Source organism: Lucilia cuprina, chromosome 4 (genome assembly GCF_022045245.1).
Source record: "Lucilia cuprina isolate Lc7/37 chromosome 4, ASM2204524v1, whole genome shotgun sequence".
Taxonomy (NCBI): Eukaryota; Metazoa; Arthropoda; class Insecta; order Diptera; family Calliphoridae; genus Lucilia; species Lucilia cuprina.
In genome coordinates, this window is record NC_060952.1 from 41,045,838 (window position 1) to 41,067,996 (window position 22,159).

The window sequence follows — 22,159 nt, forward strand, 5'->3', positions numbered from 1 at the left end:
CAGAGATAAAACATAAACATGTTATTAACATAATTAATGTTAACTAACAGTCGTATGTCACACATTAACAGCAACCTTAATAACAACAACATAAATTGCAGTTACTGCTGCCCGACAGCCAATTGCCAACTGCTTACAACAAACAAACAATGCACAAAAACATATAGCAGCAACAGCAGGCAGACAGCGTCGCAGAGAAGCGCAGCCAACCAACTAAATAAACTGTTGTTGACAGCAAACGCAGTTGTTTTCAAAATTGCGATCGATCAGTTGGGTTTCGCAGGAGCAACAAATTGGTTGTTTGAACGGGTTAAACTAATAAATAAATAAATAAAAAAGAAACAACAAACATATAAAATAATAAAACAAATTAATTTTGAAAAATAAGACGATCTAATTAGAAGTTTTAATGAAAATAAAAAAACAACAATAACAAAAAATAAATAAATAAAAAAAAGTATTGACAATTTAAAACGGATACAGCGTGCTGAAATATACGCACGTACACATATGTACATATAGTCATACTCATGAGCTTATAAATAAAACAAATTGTTTTATAAATAAATAAAATAAAAACAATAAAAAAAAACTATTGTGTGTGTTGTGTTTGTTGTCTTCTTTTTTAAATTGCATGTAATTAAATTAAACGCAATTTATCGATTTTTTTTGTTTTGTTTTGTTGCCTTAAAAGAGAGTGCACATAATAAAACAACAACTTCAATAAGAAGAAAAACATTTTACATAAAAAAGAAAGAAATAACAACAGCAACAATAACAACAACAACAACTATTTTAAAATAATGTGTAACAACAATCCTTTTGTGTTTCTCTTGGCTTTATAAATGAAATTTTACAAAAATAAAAAAATAACAAAAAAAATAACAAAAAACAACACAACAGACAACAGAACAAAACAAAGAAGAAGCAGAAGACAACAGCAAGAATTGAATATTTGAAATATTTAAATGTTTCATCATCATCATTGAATTGTAACGACAACTATTAGTAATGCAAAAATAAAAAAACAACAAACAGCAACAACAACAAAACATAAATGCGTTTACATTCTAATTGAGTGTGTGCGTTCTTGTTGTTGTTGTTTTTGTGCTATAGTATCTTTGACTTATGGGTGGTTATGATGGCTGTGGTGGTCTGGTCTGTTCTATTGGTCTACTATTACTATTAGTCTATAAGTGTTGCACATTTTTTCTTACAAGATCAAATAGGAAGGGGCGGATGACCGCCGTCATTTTAGATAAACCTTTAAAGAATTAATTTATGTTTGAGAAAATTTAAGAAAACACTTGATAATTTTGCAACATACTCATACATACATACGTAAATTGTATAAATTTATTGTTGAAAACTGTTTCTAACTGGAAACTATTAATATTGTCAATGTTGTAATTAAATTATTGAATTTATTCTTAATTGATGCTCGAGAGAAGTTGTAGTAATAGTTTGTTGTTTTATATATATTTGACAAGAAAGATGAAGGTAATATTGATTTTATCGTTTTGTTTGTAACGCTTTGAAATAACGATTTTTAGATTATTTTCCTTGTTAAGCATTTTTTATCCCTTTATCGAGATGTTTATGTTAATTTTGTTTGTTGCAGTCAAAAATTGTGCGCACCAAACGAATTGAACATTGATCTATATATTTTTTTTTTTTAATTTTTTTTGGTAATTTTGATATCTCCCATACTTATGGCACAACATGCAGAAGTGCTTTATGTGAACGGTGATCTTATTTATCCACAGTTTGAGCTTCTTCTGTCGGTCCATGAACAAGCACTTTCCTCAACTACTCTAACTATCTAATCTCTTGCCATAGTAATTCCGTTGAGGAATGACAGATATTATAAGTCAAGCTCAATCAAACTCCGACAAAGCAATCACTGGCTTAGAGTCAATAGAAAGGGTGGACCGTATTCATGCTATAAGGAATGTTCAACCCAGTGCATTTCTTAACCTTTTAAAGACGCCCAGCCACACTACTGAGATGGCTGTGCAGTTTTAGTAACAGCACTTAGGGACGTTAGTAGTGGTCCAAAGACGGATCAATTTTTAATTGAAATGACTTATTTCAGTGTCCACAATGACAAACTGTAATTAGTTGTGCATTAAAGATTAAGGTATTAAAAGTTTTCCTTTGCTCCGTCAAACCGTCACATCTCCGAACACTCTGAATACTACTCATCTGGCTTAAACCACAGCGACAATGATGGCTTAAAATGCAGTAGATTCCGAAGAAACTATAACCAACCGATCAGCCACGAAAAGGTCCTGTGGGCAATTGACCACCCAAAGCAGCAGATTATATAGTGCTCTGGTTCGACCCATGCCAATCAAAGGCCGAGGATACATTTGATAATCGCTAGTCTATAGTTCAATAGACAAAAGCTATTAGTAGCAGCACTTTACCCCGGGTTTGCAATTCACCAAAAAGGGACATGCGCCGGGGGGAATATTTATGGAACAATTTTCTACTGCTTTAAAATAACAATATTCTTAAAAACAAATGTAATAGAATATGTATGCGGCCAGGCGCGGATACCTTTTAAGTAAAAAAAAATCAAAATTTTCTCCCCCCAAAATCTCGATCTGGACACCCTTTTGTATACGGCCGCTAAAAACCACATCCTATATTGATAAAAGTCCAAATTTTTTGGTCATAGACCAACTATATATGTATGTAAATTCTGAATCATTAATAAATTGTAAGACAATATAGCCCAGTCCATCCGTTTAGGATCCAAGATTTGCAAATCGAAGATACATATATGTATGCGGCCAGGCGCGGATACCTTTTATGTAAAAAAATCAAAATTTTCTCCCCCCAAAATCTTGAGCTGGACACCCTTCTGTATGCGGCTGCCAAAAACCACATCCGATGTTGATAAAAGTACAAACTTTTTGGTAATAGACTAACTATAGTATACATATATGTATGTATATTCTGGGTCCTTATTAAATTATAAGACGATATATCCCATCCGTCTAGGAGTTAATAAGATTTATCATTGAGCCGTTTCCGAATCTACATAAAATAAGGTTTTCAAGATATCATTTTCTGAATTAAAAAAAAAACAGTTTATGGGCATATTTGCGATGCTGCAACAGTTACAAAACGATTTTATTTACAAATTTTAAAATGCTATCTAAAAGTCTAATCGTTTGACTATTAAATAAAGCTTTAAATACTTCTCAGAGTGAATTCTTTAAATGTTTTATAAAACTCACTAGAGTCCCCTAACAAATCCTCCCAACAAATCGTAGACATAGTGGAACATTATAGGACCTTCTTTCCTTACTCAAATACCTTGCATAGGTGATCATATTACCGACTATAACTGACTACAATAATCTTACTCGTTTTTTTTTTTCTCTTTCATTCAACAGTCAATTAATATTTGTCCGTTATTTTAATGTGCAACAAAAATCTAAAACAGCATATCAGCAACATGGAAACACAAGTCATTGGGAGACTAGATTTCAATATCATTTTTTTTTATTTAGATATTTTTATTGGCGCTTAGATGATCAACTGACGTATATAACTGTCGTTACTTTTTATTTATTTTTTTGTATCAGTGAATTGAGTTAAGGTTCTTTTTGATAAATAAACACGAATTGTGTGCAAATTATATTCGTTTCAGTTGGAAAAAAAAAAGAAAACTTAATTTAGCTGCAACTGCGGAAATAACTTATGCGGTTTAACATCTGCCATAAAAATAAAGGTATGTAGACATTTTTATAATAATTAATGAAATAGAAGAGATGACTTTGATTTATTTATTTACAAAACAAAAAATAATCAAATAGTTTCTGCTCAAAGTAATGAAGTTTAAAAAAAATATGTTGAGTTGAACTCTTTACCGTAAATAGTAATTTTTTAGATAGATCTAATTTGGACGCTTTATTTTTAAGTATTTGAAATTCATTTAAATCGGATTTACCGTTTGGAAATTACAGATATATTACCCTCTATCTTCTTCTATACCAAACTGTGCGTTGTCATCAGTGTTACCAAATGTTTTTGAAGATTTCAAAATTTAAAACTTTATTCTTATCAGAACAGAAAATTTTGACAAAATATAGAGTACAACTCATTTAAAATACATAATTTATTTCAAAATCCATCAATAATACTTAAAATTCAGTTATTTTAGTTAACCGGTGACGTATACGTAATATGCATAAATTCCAACAAGTATACGTATTATAAAATAATAGAATTATACATATAGTATATATATAAAAAGAATTAACACATTTAACTTACTGATAGGTATTTGTCGATAAAGAGTGTTTGTTTTTAGTGGGATTTTGTAAATAATAATGACAAAATGCCGGCTAAGCTAAATATCTGTATGAATGAATGGATGGTTGGATGCATATCGGTATGTATGCAAGTATGTATCTCTGAATGTTTTTACGTTTATATGTATGCAAATGTAAACTGAAGTACTTAAGTATGTATGAAAAAAGAGAACGAAAAAAAAAAATAAGCATGCGTGCGTGTATTTGTATGCGTGAGTGGGTGTTCCAATTTCCCAAAGTGTTTTATAGTTTAGTTTTAGTACATTTTATAGGTACGACAAACGATAATATTGCATGAATCATTTTTTAAAGTATATACATAAATGCATGCATACACATGGGAGTGAAAAAATAGGTGTTTTTAAGTTTTTTGTTTTTTTATACTTTGGTAACAAAAGTTTTTGTAGTGCTCAGTGACTCAAGTGTTAAGAGTAATATCTACCTATCTATTTATCTTTCTTTCTATCTATCTATCTATCTATCTATCTATCTATCTATCTATCTATCTATCTATCTATCTATCTATCTATCTATCCATCTAACTATTTATTTATTTATCTATCTATCTATCTATCTATCTATCTATCTATCTATCTATCTATCTATCTAACTATCTAACTATCTAACTATCTAACTATCTATCTATCTATCTATCTATCTATCTATCTATCTATCTATCTATCTATCTATCTATCTATCTATCTATCTATCTATCTATCTATCTATCTATCTATCTATCTATCTATCTATCTATCTATCTATCTATCTATCTATCTATCTATCTATATATCTCTCTATATATCTATCTACCTTTTTTTCGAGGTAAAAATCATCAAAAGACTCCGGCACACCTAACCTTTGATTGTTGCCAGGAGTGCGAGACTTTAACACGCTAAAAAACCTCTATCTCCAATCCAAAAATCCCTGTGGGACTACCGTAAGGCATTTCTTCACAATCTATCTATCTACCTATCTATCCAGCTATCTATCTATCTATCTATCTATCTATCTATCTATCTATCTATCTATCTATCTATCTATCTTTTTACACACCTATTTTTCGATGCACATGTATACATTTAGAGGATACAGAGAAACAGATAATACTCATACATATTTAATAGTACACATGTCCATACATACGTACATCTTTTTTTTCATACATAATACTATGATTGTGACTTTTACTCACCCGTTACATATAAACATTCATACATTCATTGTATGCATACTTAAATATGTGCATATATATGTAAATATGTAAAAATAATGTATTTGTAAAAATGTTTGTACATTGCGTGTCATTTAAAATTTGCATGTTTAATTGAAATATTTTTGTTATTTCTCTTGTTTTATTTTTTTATCGTGTTAATTTTACATGAAAAATACAATACTTGTACTTGTATAGCAGGAGTACAAACGTACATACATATAAACATTAATTCCTACATTACCAAAAGAATTTTGTAAAATATTTGCATTTATTTGTTTGTAATTTTCATTTAAAATACGTTGCAGCATCACCCCATAGTACACACTTATAAAAACATATATTGTTTTTGTTGTTGGTTCTGTTCATGTTGATCTTTATTTTTTTTTTGAACATTTAAATTTTTCGCGCAATCTTCATTAACATCATAATGATTGTCATCATTATTCAGATGATGAATATACTTTTAGCACATAAATCTGTATATGAATTTACACATACTTGTAGCAATTGTAACAACAACAGCTACAAAAAAAAAAAACAACAAAAAATATGTATATTCACAACAATATTTGGTTCGTGGTCGTGATCGTGACCCGCATTAAAAGACGCGTGCACGCAATTTTATAACTTGTGGTGTTTCAAGCATCTCCACAACAACTACTACTACTGTTTCTCTCCTATGAATGTTTTATTTTTGTTGTTGTTTTTGTTTTTCGTTGCATTTTTATGTAGCAAGTAGGAGTAAGTGCTATAAGATCAGTTTATGGGAAAATTGTATGTACCCTACTAACAAATGTATGTCACATTTTAAAAACATTTAATGAAGATTACAATGGAATCAAAATGGTCGATTTTTTTGATAAATATTGATCGTACATCGCTAAAGCTATTATATTGTTTGTTACTCAACTCTGAACCAGTTTTCGTAACTCTCTAGATTATGATCTTAAGCTAATTTGTACGCAAATATTCAAAAATTCTTCAAAATTATTAAAATTCAAAATTATCAAATTCAAAAGTCTATGCAAATTTATAAAATTTTACTAAATTAAATATTATATTCAAAATTATCAAACTGTAGGGTCACTTAAAAACTCATATAGAAATCAAAAAGAAAAATAAAACATAATTTTTTATTTAGCACGAGTAGTACAAGCGTATAATCGTCATTTATTTCATCACCAACAGCAACAGCAGCATTGTCATCATCATCGCCAACAACAAGAAACAAAAACAACAACAACAACATCAGCATCATCATTATAATCATGGTCATCATCATTCCCATTGACTGCATTAAAAACGAGGCATCAAGATCTCACATTTTTTTGCAGTTTTTTTTTCGAATTCGTTGTTGTTGTTGTTGCTTTTGGTTTTGTGCTGAAGTGTTAATCGATTCGCATACATTTGTGTAAAAAGACAGATTAATATGTAACAACAAAAAGCAGGAAAAAAACAGCAACTACTGCAACAATGGACAATAGCAATAAAAACAAAAACAAAAAAAAAAACAGCAACAATATTTAAACAATAGCAAACAAGCAGGAGCAAGAATATTATATACATACATGTGTATATTATTTAGTCGTTGTAGCAGTAGCAGCACATGCTACACACACACATCCATTCGACCAACATATCGCTGCACTGCATTCGTTGCATTGAATTTAGCAGACACATTCATTACAATTTATATGGCACATCGTATGTACTACACATGTGGTTAGAAAACTAGGTGTTTTCATTACTTTTATTTTTAAATATTTTTTTTTATAATCCCAAAGATTACAAAGTACACCGGACCGTGTTCAAGCACTTTGCTTAAATTACTAAGATATCCAACTATTACCCTGATATAGTCACGTTATCAAAATAGATTCCAATGAGTCCTCTAATAACCATAACATTATAGCATAAGTTGTTACAGCAACATCATCTAAAGACATATGTATTTGGTAGTCCAAAGTATAATGTCACTAAATCTGACAAGACCATTGATGACACACTGTGATAAATCTGATATGCACTAAGTGGTTCTCGAACATAGCCAAACAGATAGGAATTAGGAGAGGAAAATCTTTAAAAAAACTTATAGTAAAACTTCACTAAAAACTCCAGAATCCAAAATCCTTAAAATATTAACTTATTTCTTTCCGTAAAGTCCCACAGTGAGAATAACTATTAAGTTGTTAACTACCGGCCGATTTATTCCAAAATCTTGATTCACTACAATCTGGTGGTACTGAATTAGTTTCATCCTCTACTTGATAGCACCTTTATTCCCGGGAATTGCAATAACACCAAAGAGAGGGCGGTTATGCCCCCGCTGAGTGTTTGACGGCCACGCCCAATCATTAAGTTTAATATCTAGATTTTTTGTCGGATATAAGCTTTATATACAAAACCAGACGCAGTGGAATATGGATCTAGATTCTAGAATAGATTTTAGATAATATCGTGATTGCTTTCTCACCCTAAATAGTTTTGCGAAGATTTAAAAGATATAAAACTATCGGGGTTGATAGCTCTTGTTTATTGAGATAAATTTTAAAAACCGAAATTTTCGCTTTGTCATATAGAATTTCACGAAGATAGCAATCGAAAGCGCTTTTCTTAATTAATCACCCCTATAGCCAATAGAAGAGAAAATTTTGTTTGCTTGAAATATTCATTTCCCTCGAAGGGAAAGTTGTTATTCGTGAACAATTTATTCACAATAGTTGATTTTGTATGAAACAGCTGTTCAATGTTTACAAAATTTCATCAACAAATTTCACAACAGGGGAAATTTTTTCACGACAAAAAAGTTAGTGAACGAAAACAGTGAAAAGGATACATATATCACGCGAAATTATGATTGGCGACAGGGGTGAATAATTTTTTGATTTTGGAAAATCTATTTTCTATTAACACCTATTTTTTCGAATCACATGTGTACAATCGTACACACTAATTTACATAAAGTGTGTTTCATAATTATAAAGACACACAGTGTCAACAGAGAAAATAGACCTAGGATACTATCATATCATGTATAGGTATTATCGTCTAATGTTCAGATACCTAGTTTCAAAGAAAGTAATTCGAAGTTTTACTGTCCTCTCCACGTATGTTCTATTCTAAATTCTCTAGCAAAATTTGTTAGTATTACCCCATAGGTTCTGCTGTAGTTCTACTTACCGTTTTTAGTTTTTTAAGTATCGTCGTACAGATTTGAATTCGTCATATTAATTTCACCGAGTTCCCTACCCTTTAATACCAATTTATTCGATATTTATTTGCCGATTATTCCAGATTTATCTGGTAACTATATGATGCAAAGTTGTCCCCTGGCAGAGTATTCAGTTAACGCTCCTTTACAATCCAATATAGTCTTAAATTTAACCTGTTCGCCTAATTTTGCATAATTGCTATATCGAAAAATATGTTTATTCTATATTATATTCTATATTTATTCTAATCGGGTTTACAAATTCCGCTATTGTTTGCACATCTAGAAGATCGTGTTGTGATTAGTTTTCGGCCCCATGTCGATTTATTTGTTTTAATGTTACGCTTCAACATGATATTCTATCTGGTATCAGTGTCTGAAAATTTTTAGACAAATTCTGTATCTCGTATGCGATAGGGCACGTCCGATGTTGATGTATGACCTTTCAAAGAGTAAGGTATACATTGATGACACGCCCCATAACCGCCATAGGTCAGTTTATCATAATTTAGAGACCCCGATTTCTTCTTCATAGCGCCCTGCACTGTGTGTTATTCTAAATACTTAACTCTTTTGGTCAATAAAGAGTGTTGATATATTTATGAAACATACTGTAATTACATACATGCATACATATTTGTTCCTATATTAATACGAGAATGCTATGGTAGTACCCGGCTTTTATACTCTAGATTTATTTTTTGTTGTTATTTGTTGTTATTATTATATGTATTATTTATTTACAATAATGCCTCCTCTTTGTAGAAATTGTCTTTGTAACATAACAGAGGCGGGATGTGTTAAAAGTCATGTTTTATTATTTTTTCAAGGGAAACATAATGGAATTGTAATAAAATTACATACATAAATATGCATAAGAATTAATTTTATTTATTACTTAAGTAAATATGTATTGATATATGAAAACTCGATTTGTATACTTTAAATTTGTTGTGTAATACGATTTGAAAGAAAAATCTTTCGAAATACATTGTTGATATAATGTATTGGAAATATTTTCTTAACGAATCGTATTACACAATTAGCGTTTTAGCAAAGAATAAATAATCGTTGGAAAATTAAATGAATTATGATATGTATTAATTGCAGTTGAATTGGTCTAACTTGTATGATAAGTAAAACATTTAAATGCTATGGAGAAGGAGCTGTACAAGTAAGAGTCCTACTGCTCTTACGTTGTACAGCCTCTTCTCCATAGCATTTAAATGTTTTACTTTACTTTACTTTAAAAATTTTAATTTAGGAAGTTGAGTAGGGAGAAAAGTATAATATGTAGTTTCCTACCAGCCGTTAAAGGTTCTTGGGTTTGAACTTTTTCATTCTTCTTTTCTTATCCCTTTAACACATCTCATTTAGGTCCTGTTGTGTTTTCGATCCTACGCTTATATATAACAGCGGTATACTTCTTTAAGGCCCCTCCTTTTTAGTACCCATCTTCCAGATGTGGACATCAACAGTTGTAGATCAGTTCTAGTACAGTTCTACTTCAATTCTAGTTCAGTTCTAGATCAGTTCTAGTTCAGTTCTAGTTCAGTTCAAGTTCAATTCTAGTTCAGTTTTACTTCAGTTCTAGTTCAGTTCTAGTTCAGTTCTAGTTCAGTTCTAGTTCAGTTCTAGTTCAGTTCTAGTTCAGTTCTAGTTCAGTTCTAGTTCAGTTCTAGTTCAGTTCTAGTTCAGTTCTAGTTCAGTTCTAGTTCAGTTCTAGTTCAGTTCTAGTTCAGTTCTAGTTCAGTTCTAGTTCAGTTCTAGTTCAGTTCTAGTTCAGTTCTAGTTCAGTTCTAGTTCAGTTCTAGTTCAGTTCTAGTTCAGTTCTAGTTCAGTTCTAGTTCAGTTCTAGTTCAGTGACCACTACTCGCTGTTCTCTTGTGTGTACGATGACGAAGTAAACAATCAAAGTGAACCAACCACAATTAGCCAGGGGCCGCAATACTATAACTTCAAAATCAATAAAAAAATCCGAGAAACAAAATGGGATATGGTAATGCATCAGATATCAAATGCTAATGAGTTATATAATAAAATACATAATTTACTAGGTGAAATTTATAAAAATTCGACAAAGAAACAAAATACAAACAAAAAAAGATCAATAAACCCGTGGATAAATGATGAAATTGTATACTATTGTGATACTCGGGATAAACTTTTTAAAAAATGGAAAAATAATCGAAAAAATAAAACATTTGAACAAGAATATAAAACATTCAGGAATCTTGTAAACAAAAAAATAATGTATTCAAAAAATAATTACTATAAAACAAATTCATTGAGAATAGAAACGATATACGCGTAACGTGGGAATTGATAAATGAAATAATCGGTAAAAGAACGAATAATATAGACAGATTTATAACTAATAATTTTAAAAATGAAAAACTCGATAATGTAGTTGATAATTTTGCATCAAATTTCAGTACAAATGTTAAAAAACTAATACATAATTGTAATATAAAAACGATAAATAATAGTTATACCACTGTACAAAATTCAATGTTCATTGATTATGCTACTGAAGATGAAATTTTCAACATATTAAAAACAATTAATGTTCGAAAAGGTGCAGGAGTTGATGGCATCCGGCCAAAGGATATTAAAACAAATGCCAATTCTTTAACACCTATCATAACGAAATTGATTAATGCAAGCTTAGAACAGGCCATTGTACCAAACTTGCTGAAAACATCTATAGTAAGACCAGTATATAAAAATGGAAATAAAACTGACTATAACAACTATAGACCAATAGCTATATTGTCTATACTAGATAAAGTTCTGGAGGAAGTTTTAGTTAAAAGGCTTACAGACTTTTTGCACAAATTCAAAATTATAAATAAGAACCAGTTTGGATTCCAGAAAGGAAAAAATATTAATAAATTATTAGGAAACTTTTCAAATTTCATCAATGAATCTTTAAGTAAGAATTTACATGTGCTAGTTCTCTTTATCGATTTCAGCAAAGCGTTTGATACACTATCACACAAAAAGCTAATTGAAATCCTTGAAAGGAATGGTATCAGAGGAAAAATCTTAAAATGGTTTGAAAGTTACCTTGACTGTAGATCATATTTTATCAAAATTGAAAACAAATTGAGTAGGGAAACTATATATGATTGTGGGGTGCCTCAAGGATCGAAACTGGGTCCTATACTATACTTGCTCTACGCAAACGACATGCTGAAATGTTTAAAAAGTACAACATTCGCTTATGCTGACGACACAGCCATTGTTGTTGCTGATAAAAACATATCGAACGCGGTAGAACTTATGCAAGAGCAATTAGATATTGCAACAAAGTGGTCACATGATAATGGTCTTATAATAAATGCAAATAAAACGAAAGCAATGCACATCAAGCCACTACATCTTATGAACACGGAAATTTATCTTACATTCCATAGCATAGATTGCCTTCATAAGATGGCTAATAACAACACACATTTAAGCGACACTTGCTCAACCAAGATAGAAATGGTCAATTCTTATAAGTACCTAGGAGTATATGTTGACAACAGCTTTAAATGGAAGGTGCACATTGAAAGTCTACAAAAAAACTCAGAAAATCAGCATATATGCTATACCATTTGAGCAACTACGCAACTTATGATGTTTTACGACAAGCCTATTTCTCCTTAGCCGAAACGTACATTAGACATGGCATGACCATTCTTATAACACTAGACAAAGATCACAAGGAAGATTTAAAGTCGAACGGTTTCTTAATGAATATGGCAGAAACTCTCTTTCAGTGGCATTACCAACAATTTTGAACAAAATTCCAATAAACATTCTCAATAATAGAAATAAATATCAAAAAAATAAACAAATAAAGAATTACTTAATAAGTTCGCAATGAATAAATAAAATTCTAAAAACAATAAAAAATAAAAGAATTAATAATAAATAAACTAAACTAATATGAACTATTCTGAAATAAGGGGATAATACGATGAGAATATGTGAACTCCTCACTTAAATCCTGCAGTCAAGCTTGACAGCTTTGCGGGAACTTATTTGGAAATATTTACATATCCTAAAAACAACAATTGCTTGTTTTATTGTAACCAATAGATGAATTATCGTCATGACGGTCCAAACAACAACACTTTCATGAAGTTTATATATATAAATGAAATTCATTCTACTTTACATGTATATAATATATAATTTTCATTATATTGTAAAAACGAATTTGTAAATAAATAAATAAATAAATAAATAAATAAAATAAAAAGTTCTAGTTCAGTTCTAGTTCAGTTCTAGTTCAGTTCTAGTTCAGTTCTAGTTCAGTTCTAGTTCAGTTCTAGTTCAGTTCTAGTTCAGTTCTAGTTCAGTTCTAGTTCAGTTCTAGTTTAGTTCTAGTTCAGTTAAATTTCAGTTCTAGTTCAGTTCTAGATCAGTTCTAGTTCAGTTCTAGTTCAGTTCTAGTTCAGTTCTAGTTCAGTTCTTGTTCAGTTCTAGTTCAGTTCTAGTTCAGTTCTAGTTCAGTTCTAGTTCAGTTCTAGTTCAGTTCTAGTTCAGTTCTAGTTCAGTTCTAGTTCAGTTCTAGTTCAGTTCTAGTTCAGTTCTAGTTCAGTTCTAGTTCAGTTCTAGTTCGGAAATAGCGTATATATCGAGAAATTTTATATAAATAAATTTTTGCGAACGCTCATCTTTACCAGCTTTAGAATTGACATTGAGTATGAGATGTAAAGTTTTAAAACGTGTATTTGTTCTGCCCTGTCTGCATGTCACTCTATTAAATGACTGTTGACGTTTTAACTCTGATCCTCAATGTGATATGCAATTAAGCTCCAATACCCCCAATCATTGGGTAAATTTAGGACAACTGATAATTTCTTTACAAAATGTGAGAAAATTTTCAAACTATTTTTGTAGGTTACCTTAAATTATTCGTTTAGAAATTTCATTTCCCATAAATTCTTAAGTTATGTACTCGTAAGTGCATCCTCATCACAACAAATATCTAAAAATTGGGTGAGCAAAGAAAGAGAAAGAGAGAGAGAGGGACAGAAAGAAAGAAAAAAAGCGTGTCACCAAATGTTTGGCCTTTGATATCATTCATCCTAATTAATGAATTCACAAACACATACAAAGCAAATGCATTTGCAAATAAAAATCTATTTGGACCACATATCAATTATTTTATCTAGGCTAAAAAGATGGAAAAAATAAAGAAAATAAAAAAAAATCTAAAAGAAACCAAACGAAATCATCTTGTTTCCCATTATTCTTTAGGCAAATTGATCGAGTTCCAAAGAAAGTAATACAAACCATAGAGAAGCTAAGTTAAGCTGTGTTGTGCGCACACACACATTGTTCAAGACAACGCAATACAAGGAAATCAAACAGATCAAAGTGAAATAATATTAAATGCCTACTATATGGTGGTTCATTGGTTGGTTAGTTGGTGGTACACACTCTTGTAGTGTGGAAAAGATTGTTGAACGGCTGTGAGGCGCGCCAGTGAACAGATACACAGTGTGTGTTTGTTACACATATTATGTTCATATATGCGTTCAACAACAAAACGAGGAATGAAATTTTATAAAAACAACAAATTAAGAAAACATTTCAATTAAAAAAAAGTGGAAAAAACAACAAGAATCTTAAAGTCATATTACATTATCGCGTAAAAGAGACGCACCACGCAAACACCACACGTTCAATGGGTAGATGTGAATGGATGGATTGTTGGCTGACTGGCTCACTGGCTGGCTGGAAGCTGGGAAAGAACTACTGTAAAAGGGGCATATGTAGTTAAAACTAATGTGCCTTCCTTCTAAAGTGTCGGATGGCTGACTGCCACTTGACTGCTACGCAAAGCGTAGGAGATGAAATGATATAGAAAAAAATGCTAAATTTACAACTACACATGGATGCAACATTATAATACAATGTAAAAAGATAGCGTCTGTCAGTCTGTTGGTCAGTCTTTTTTTCGTTTTGTGTTTTATTCTTGGTATTTCGGTTAGTTATAAAGTATAAGATGCATTTATTGAGTTCATTACGTTGAGATATGTATGTTGAAGGTTTGTTAAAACTTTCATTTTTATACCCTACACCACTTTAGTGGGGAGGGTATATTGGGTTTGTGCTGATGTTTGTAACATACAAAAATATTCGTCCTATACCCACCTTAAAGTATACCAATCGGCTTAGAATCATTTTCTGAGTCGATTAAGCTATGTCCGTCCGTCCGTCTGGCTGTCCATGTAAACCTTGTGCGCAAGGTACAGGTCGCAATTTTCAAGATAAAGCGTGGCACATACGATTCTCTTGGCCCAAGGACGAAGCCTTTTGAAAATGTTTAAAATCGGTCCATTATTTCGACTAGCCCCCATACAACCGTACCCCCCAAATAGGGCCTTTTGGCTTATAATTAATTTAAATGATCTATTATGTCAACAAAAGTCGACAAAACTTAGTTTTATAGAACTTTAAATGACACTACCGATTTTTGTAATGATCGGGCTTCATTTGACCCTATCCCCCACACAAACTCCCCTTCAGAAAATGACTTAAAGATCAAAATTCACTTACAAACACTAATAACACTTTTAAATTCTACATAAATAATATTGAAGAAGACTTAACTCCCCCTACCAACATTTTTAAGGATAGGGCCATATTTTGCCCTACTCCCCTTTGAGCCCTCTTAAAAAAAATTCTTTTTTTGTCAAAAAAAGTAAAAATATTCCGAAATAAAGTTAAAAAAACAAACCAAAAGCTTTATTTTTTTTTAATAATCCCCATTTTTAACATACATACTGACTGGTGTAGGGTATCATATGGTCGGCTACGCCCGACTATACATTCATACTTGTTTTTGTATGAAATCATGTAAGACCATATTTTAACCGTTTAATCTTTCTAAATATCAATTTTGCTTAAATGTGCAATTTTATCCAATTAGCACAATGTTTATTGAAATTGTTAGGATTTTTGAAAAAAATATTTCTGTGAAGAAGTTTTATGTTTGAAATCAGCGAAATCATTCCATTAATAATAGAGATATGAGCAAAAATCCGAGGCAAGAAATGAGAATAACTAAAAGTAACAACAACGACATGCAGCTTTATTTGTTGTCATTGTACTTAGGTTAGGTTGATAGAGAAATAAATCTAGGATACTATCGGAACTATTGTGAGCTCCTTTTTACGAAAAAATTGTTCTCAGAATTATTACTTTTCAATGTTCAGAAAACTCAGTTTTCTGGACGTAATTCCTAAGAATTTTCCAATCAGTAATTATAAAGAAATTTATTTTTGGAATAACATCACTTGGATGCAATTTCGACGAATACCTGAAAGTGTCAAATAAAGTGCTCCAAAGTTTCACATGCGTCGACATTCATCACCTACGTGATGAATGTCGAGTGCTGAACGTGAGTACCTGGCATGATGCCCAATAACACGGTGGTCTTTTTCATCCACTGGGTAGACTTGAACAACGGTCTAAAATTGCCCCTGGATTGGGCCGTTCCATGTACAAGCACTTTGCTGAAGTACTCAAGCTATCTAATCTCTGACCTTTGCTGCCCCGTTGCTTAACTTCCGAGAATCAAAACCTCTGTTGATTCGGCAACAGCACCTAGAGACGTAACCGGTGGACCGAACTACGAATCCATTAAATAAGGCGAGAACTTTGTTCTTACTCACAGGGATACACTGTGGTAATTCTGATATGAACAGAGTATACTCCGAACATATATGGACAAGGAAGAAAAATTCAAATTTGTACACTAGTACACATCTCATTTATACGACACATTCATAAGAGAAAAACATACGACACATTTATTATAGGTAGACGGATGGGTGAGGCCCGCCGTACCCCACATTCATCCCATACCATATACAATTAATACCAACACATTTCCAACGCTTAATCCCACAGTCGCTCCTCTATGGGGTATCCGAAATGTTGACTTTACCTTACATCAATCTTTTAACCGCAACTTACTCTTCACGCGAATTTGCTTTTAAACCACAGCCACTACGTGGATCCCGAAGGAACCTCAACCAATTGACCAGTACATAGTCCTGCGGGCAACTGGCCAGTCGTGGTACCAGATTAGGCGGTGCTCTGGTTTGACCTCTTTTCAATCTATGCAAGGACTAAGCCAGACAGTAGACTGTAACCAATTTGTTAGTCCCGGCCAGTCTAAAAGGTATTGGCCACCCCTTTAATCCCCGCAATTGCAATAACACCAAGGTGAAGGCTTCACCAAGGTAACATGACCCCGGGGGAAGGTACCCGCGTGATATAAACCTTACCTAAGGGAGAATATTCAGGTAAAACTTTCTTATAATACGGTCTTAAATTTAATTCTATCGCCCCAATTGCTCTACAGGCTTTTTTATCGCATGTTTTGTGTGATGGTTGGCTATTTAGTTGGATGGTTGGTTGGTTGGTTGGTGTGATGATCATTTGTTATTTTTATTTTTTTACTGTTTTGTTGTAGATGATGCTGCAGAGCAATTAAACGCTTTTAAAAAAAATGTTTAAATTAAAAAACCGAAAACTTTAGAAAAAAAGTTCGTTAACTGAATAACAACATAACAAGAACACAACCACACAAAGAAAAAATATTCTGCATTTTGTTTTCATATTTTTTTTCTCATTTTTCACTGTTCAGTTCTTAAGATCCTATACAAACATACAACATATGTTTGTATGTAAGTGAATGAAGTATACACATTAGCAGGGTACTAATTCAAGGAAATAATGTATTAAAATTCGTTTTAATTTCAATTGTGTTAAAAATTATTCAATATTCAACAATAAGTATTTCAAGTCTAAAGATTTTGTACCCTACTAATAAATATGCGTGTGCTAAAAAATTCAATAAACAGATGCGTAGATTTGAAATTACTTTACAGGGATATGTTTTCAAAGAAGCCTTTCAATAAATGATGTGTTATAAATATTGTGGTTTTATGCATGATTTAATTATTGCCACTACTTTTATAGTTAATACAAAGGGTTATTTTTTTTAATTAGTTCCAGACGGGAAGTGTTTAAATTTTTACAGATGATTTTCTACAGTTAATACCATGTTGTTACCTAATTGTTTAAACGGCACTAGTTCTTAGACTAGAGTCTATATGTCACATTGTAGAGTAAATAATAAAATTATGTTTTGCGAAAAATCAGTAAAAAAATTAAGACCAATTATTTCTCCATAAAGATTGTAGCCAAACTCCAATAGAGCTGGCAAGATTATAAGGTGCAACAATGGGTTATAAACAAACTGAAGATCTGAAAGCTATAAAAAAACATTATTTTGGACCAAAGTACAGTCTTCGGTAGGTAAGTGTTCTAGTATGGTAGGACGGAGTTGGTGGGCAGAGATACAAGCCGATACAAAATGATCGGCGGCGGCTTAATTGTCGGCTCAATTTAACTTTTTTGCAGAAATTGACCTTATAAGCGTTTATTATATTGAAAAATTTCTGTATAATAGTCTATTATATAGAAACCTGTCCTTATATACGCTTTTTCTGCAGAAAAAGGACATTTATAGTAGTTTTCACTATTTTAATATTAGCACAATATTGTGTGACAACTCATTTCCATTTTCAATAAGAATATAAAATTGGTTTAATTGGTGAAATTATTTTCCGAAATACATGTGTCATTCCAATCTTTATCAGCGGCTACGTTTAAGCCGACTTAGCTTTTGAGCCGAAAGAAGTCAGCGGCGGCGCGGTTTGTAAAATATTACCGGCGGCCAGAAGCCGCCTCTGATTTGTATCTTGTATCTCTGGTGGTGGGTTCAATTCCCACCTGAGGCATTGGTTAAGTGGCGCACAACAAACCCGATAGAGACCTAGTGTATTTCTTTGATGTATCTACACCCTCTTTTCAAATTAACTAACCGAATTATTATTTGCATTACTATAAGTGTAAGGCGCGGTCAAAAGCGCTTCTATTATGAGCTGCCTAAATCTGAACTGACTATTGCAGGATACTTATTTCCGCGATTAGACAACGCTAGCCGTCCAGCTACTATTTGATCAATGCACAACATTCTCTTTAAAATACTCTTTACATTAAAACTGTTTCTTCGAAATTGATATGGTTCGTTTCGTGGCCTCAAAAGATGAACTTTATTTTATGATGACCCGTTTTTTTTTTTTTTTTTTGAGTCGAGAGATTGCACTTTCAGATGATATAACAAATTTTAAAAGTAAAGGTATCGTCACGCTATAGTAACGTCTCAAATAGGATAGAAATTTTAAAAACTTGATATCAATCAATAAATTTATAATAAAGTTCTGTCTTAGAATAAATATTTTTGATCCTTGTTTTAGGAAACCCAATGTTTCTATAATAAAATTAATATAAAAAACTGTTTACACCATATAACAGAAATATCAATGTACTTTTTGTTAATCGAGTAACGACGAAAGTTATTTCCAAAATTGTGCACTATTACAAGAAAAAGTTCTATCAGACAATATCAAAGATAAAAAGAATTTATCTTACTTTGTTATAAATACAAATCTGTTGATCAGTGTTATTGATGTAAAAGTCAAATATTATTCAGTTCTACTACTCTCTACATTATTCATCAGATACTAAAATTTCTGAAAAAAATTAACTCACAAAATATTAAATAAAAAACTTTTAACTTGATACCAACCCAAAAAAAAGTTTAGGAATCTCTCTTAACTGCCAATTGGAAATTGAAAGCATATATAATATTGGCATTGAAAAGGTCAAAGACATTTTGTTCAAAAATTAAGGGAGAAAAAAAAACTTAAAAAATACATGAAATTTAAGAAGAAGTGATAAACACTAACAACATAAATTAAACCAAAAATCAACCGAACAAAAAAAGAACCGAACAACATGAATATCATAAATCGAACAACATGATAGACCCTTAGCAATTAAAATGCATTAAAAATCTGTTTAGGCAGCCCTATCACTACAAAGCACTAACGATGAACAACAACACCATCAACATCAGCACCATTAGAACAACAACAACAAAATAAAAAAAATAAATGAAACGAAAAGATACAAATCAATACTTGTTGCAGACTTTTAAATGTGTAAAATGAAAAATATGCTTTCTAAACGAAACATGCCTTCCATACTAACTGCCAGCTACATTTCCAGCTTCAGCTCTAGCAGTCTCTGCGTCACTCAGTCAGTCAGCCAGTTATCCAGAATATACATATATTTATGTGTGTGAAATGTGAATTAAACATGCGTCTGTCCAGTCCAATCCATACATTCAATCTTTACTTCGTTCATACGTTTTTTGTTTTTTTTTCCAAGTTCATCATCAGAGAGTTTGGGAAATTTCATCACATCAAACTTTAATATACTTAATAGCCATGATGTTTGCATTCCATTTGTAATCAGTTTTTTTCTCGTTTTACATTTTTTTCTTCATCTTCATTTTTAGCTGTCCATTTTAAATCAGCTATTAATCCTTGAAGAAGGTTTCTTCATTTTTTTCCACAACATTTTACTTATTTTCTCAGCATTTTTTAATGTCTAAACATTATTGAGAGGTTCTACAACCGGTTAGAGTTATTTTAATTTTTTTCCTACATATAATTTAGAAACGTACATATGTGTGTTTGTGTGTGTGTGTTTGGTTTGTAAAAAGTAACTACTACCAATCATCTAAACAATATAAAAATTTGCCGCCAAAGACCATAAAAAGCTGCATGTTTCCGTCATTACCACCGCTGCGTACTGCGGCCAATATTAAATGACATGCAATAAAAATGCCAATAAACACATTTGATTTCTTTTTCTTAAAGTTTCTGTATTAAAATCTTTATTCATCTTAGTTTTCACTCCATTACAGTTGGCCGTTATTCGAATCAACATTCTTAAGGGATCCGGTTTGGGGAATTTACGATAACATATTTAAAATCCATTAGATTGTGTTGAATTATTGAAATGTACAACGTTTTATGGAGAATTAATAGACTATGGAACAGTAGTAATACACTATTATATTCTTCAGACTATATATAGCTACAATTCAGCACACACTATAGTCTCCAGTTTAGACAACTAATTAGTCTAAACTATAAACTAGACTATAGACTAGACTATACTATAACCACAGACTAGGCAATACAGTAGACTAAAGGCTAGACCATCGATAATACTATAGAGTAGACTATAGACTAGCCTATAAACTAGACTATAGATTAGACTACAGACTAGTCTTTACACTAGAGTATAGACTAGACTGTAGACTAGACTATAGACTATACTATAGACAAGACTATAGACTAGACTATAGACTAGACTATAGACTAGACTATAGACTAGACTATAGAGTAGACTATAGACTAGACTATAGACTAGACTATAGACTAGACTATAAACTAGACTATAGACTAGACTATAGACTAAACTATAGACTAGACTATAGACTAGATTGTAGACTAGACTATAGACTAGACTAAAGACTAGACTATAGACTAGACTATAGACTAGACTATAGACTAGACTATAGACTAGAATCATACATGGGAGTAGTTAATTATATCGATTAATTAATTGACGATTTCATTAGCATTAAATTGAAAAAAATTATAATTATTTTTTTTTCATTAGCATTATTTTGTCTAATGGTAATGGTTTTTAATGAAACGATTTCATTAGTAATTATTTAAAAATAAATTTTCATTACCATTATTCAATGGATTTTAAAAATGTTCGAACATTAGTTCTAATTTCGAAATACATTTCGAATATCCGAACATTATAATGTATTGTCATTAGGTGAAATCATGTATGGCAAATTTCAGCATTGTATTGTCATCAGATGTACTTATGACTGCAAAATTTCAGCCAATTTGGGCTACGGAAACTGGTTTTAAAAGCTTTCAAACCTCGAATCTTCGAAAAATTTTCCTTAATATATTTTTCGACAATTATAAATACTAATTAAATTCGTTTTTGAAAATTCATTATCAAATTCATTACCATTATCAAAAAAAGTTATAATGAAAAAAATATAATTTTCATTAAATGGTACTTAAAATATTTTTCATTACAATTTTTTTTATAAATGGTAATGAAATTTTAATGCTTAATGAAAAATTCCCATGTATGACTAGAATATAGACTAGACTATAGACTAGACTATAGACTAGACTAGACTATAGACTAGACTATAGACTAGACTATAGACTAGAGTATATGGACTATAGACTAGACTATAGACTAGACTATAGACAAGACTATAGACTAGACTAAATACTAGACTATAGACTAGAATATAGACTAGACTAAATACTAGACTATAGACTAGAATATAGACTAGACTATAGACTAGACTATAGACTAGACTATAGACTAGACTATAGACTAGACTATAGACTAGACTATAGACTAGACTAT

At 31.3% G+C, this 22,159-nt stretch overlaps 2 protein-coding genes across 11 annotated transcripts in view; one reads left to right on the plus strand and one right to left on the minus strand.

The window, feature by feature from the left end:
* The window catches only part of LOC111687143, a 108,474-nt gene that overhangs the window by 63,796 nt on the left and 22,519 nt on the right, over positions 1-22,159 (minus strand). The window lies entirely within an intron of this gene.
* The window catches only part of LOC111683389 (anosmin-1), a 26,781-nt gene continuing 4,871 nt past the window's right edge, over positions 250-22,159 (plus strand). The window contains exons 1-2 of one of the 9 annotated variants that reach the window (XM_046949108.1): positions 250-636; positions 3,665-3,745. The gene's annotated coding sequence lies outside the window, so the exon portion shown is untranslated. Of the gene's footprint in view, positions 637-694; positions 1,009-3,524; positions 3,746-22,159 lie in introns of those variants that run through there. The other 8 variants (XM_046949111.1, XM_046949107.1, XM_046949106.1 and 5 more) reach the window with 8 other exon arrangements.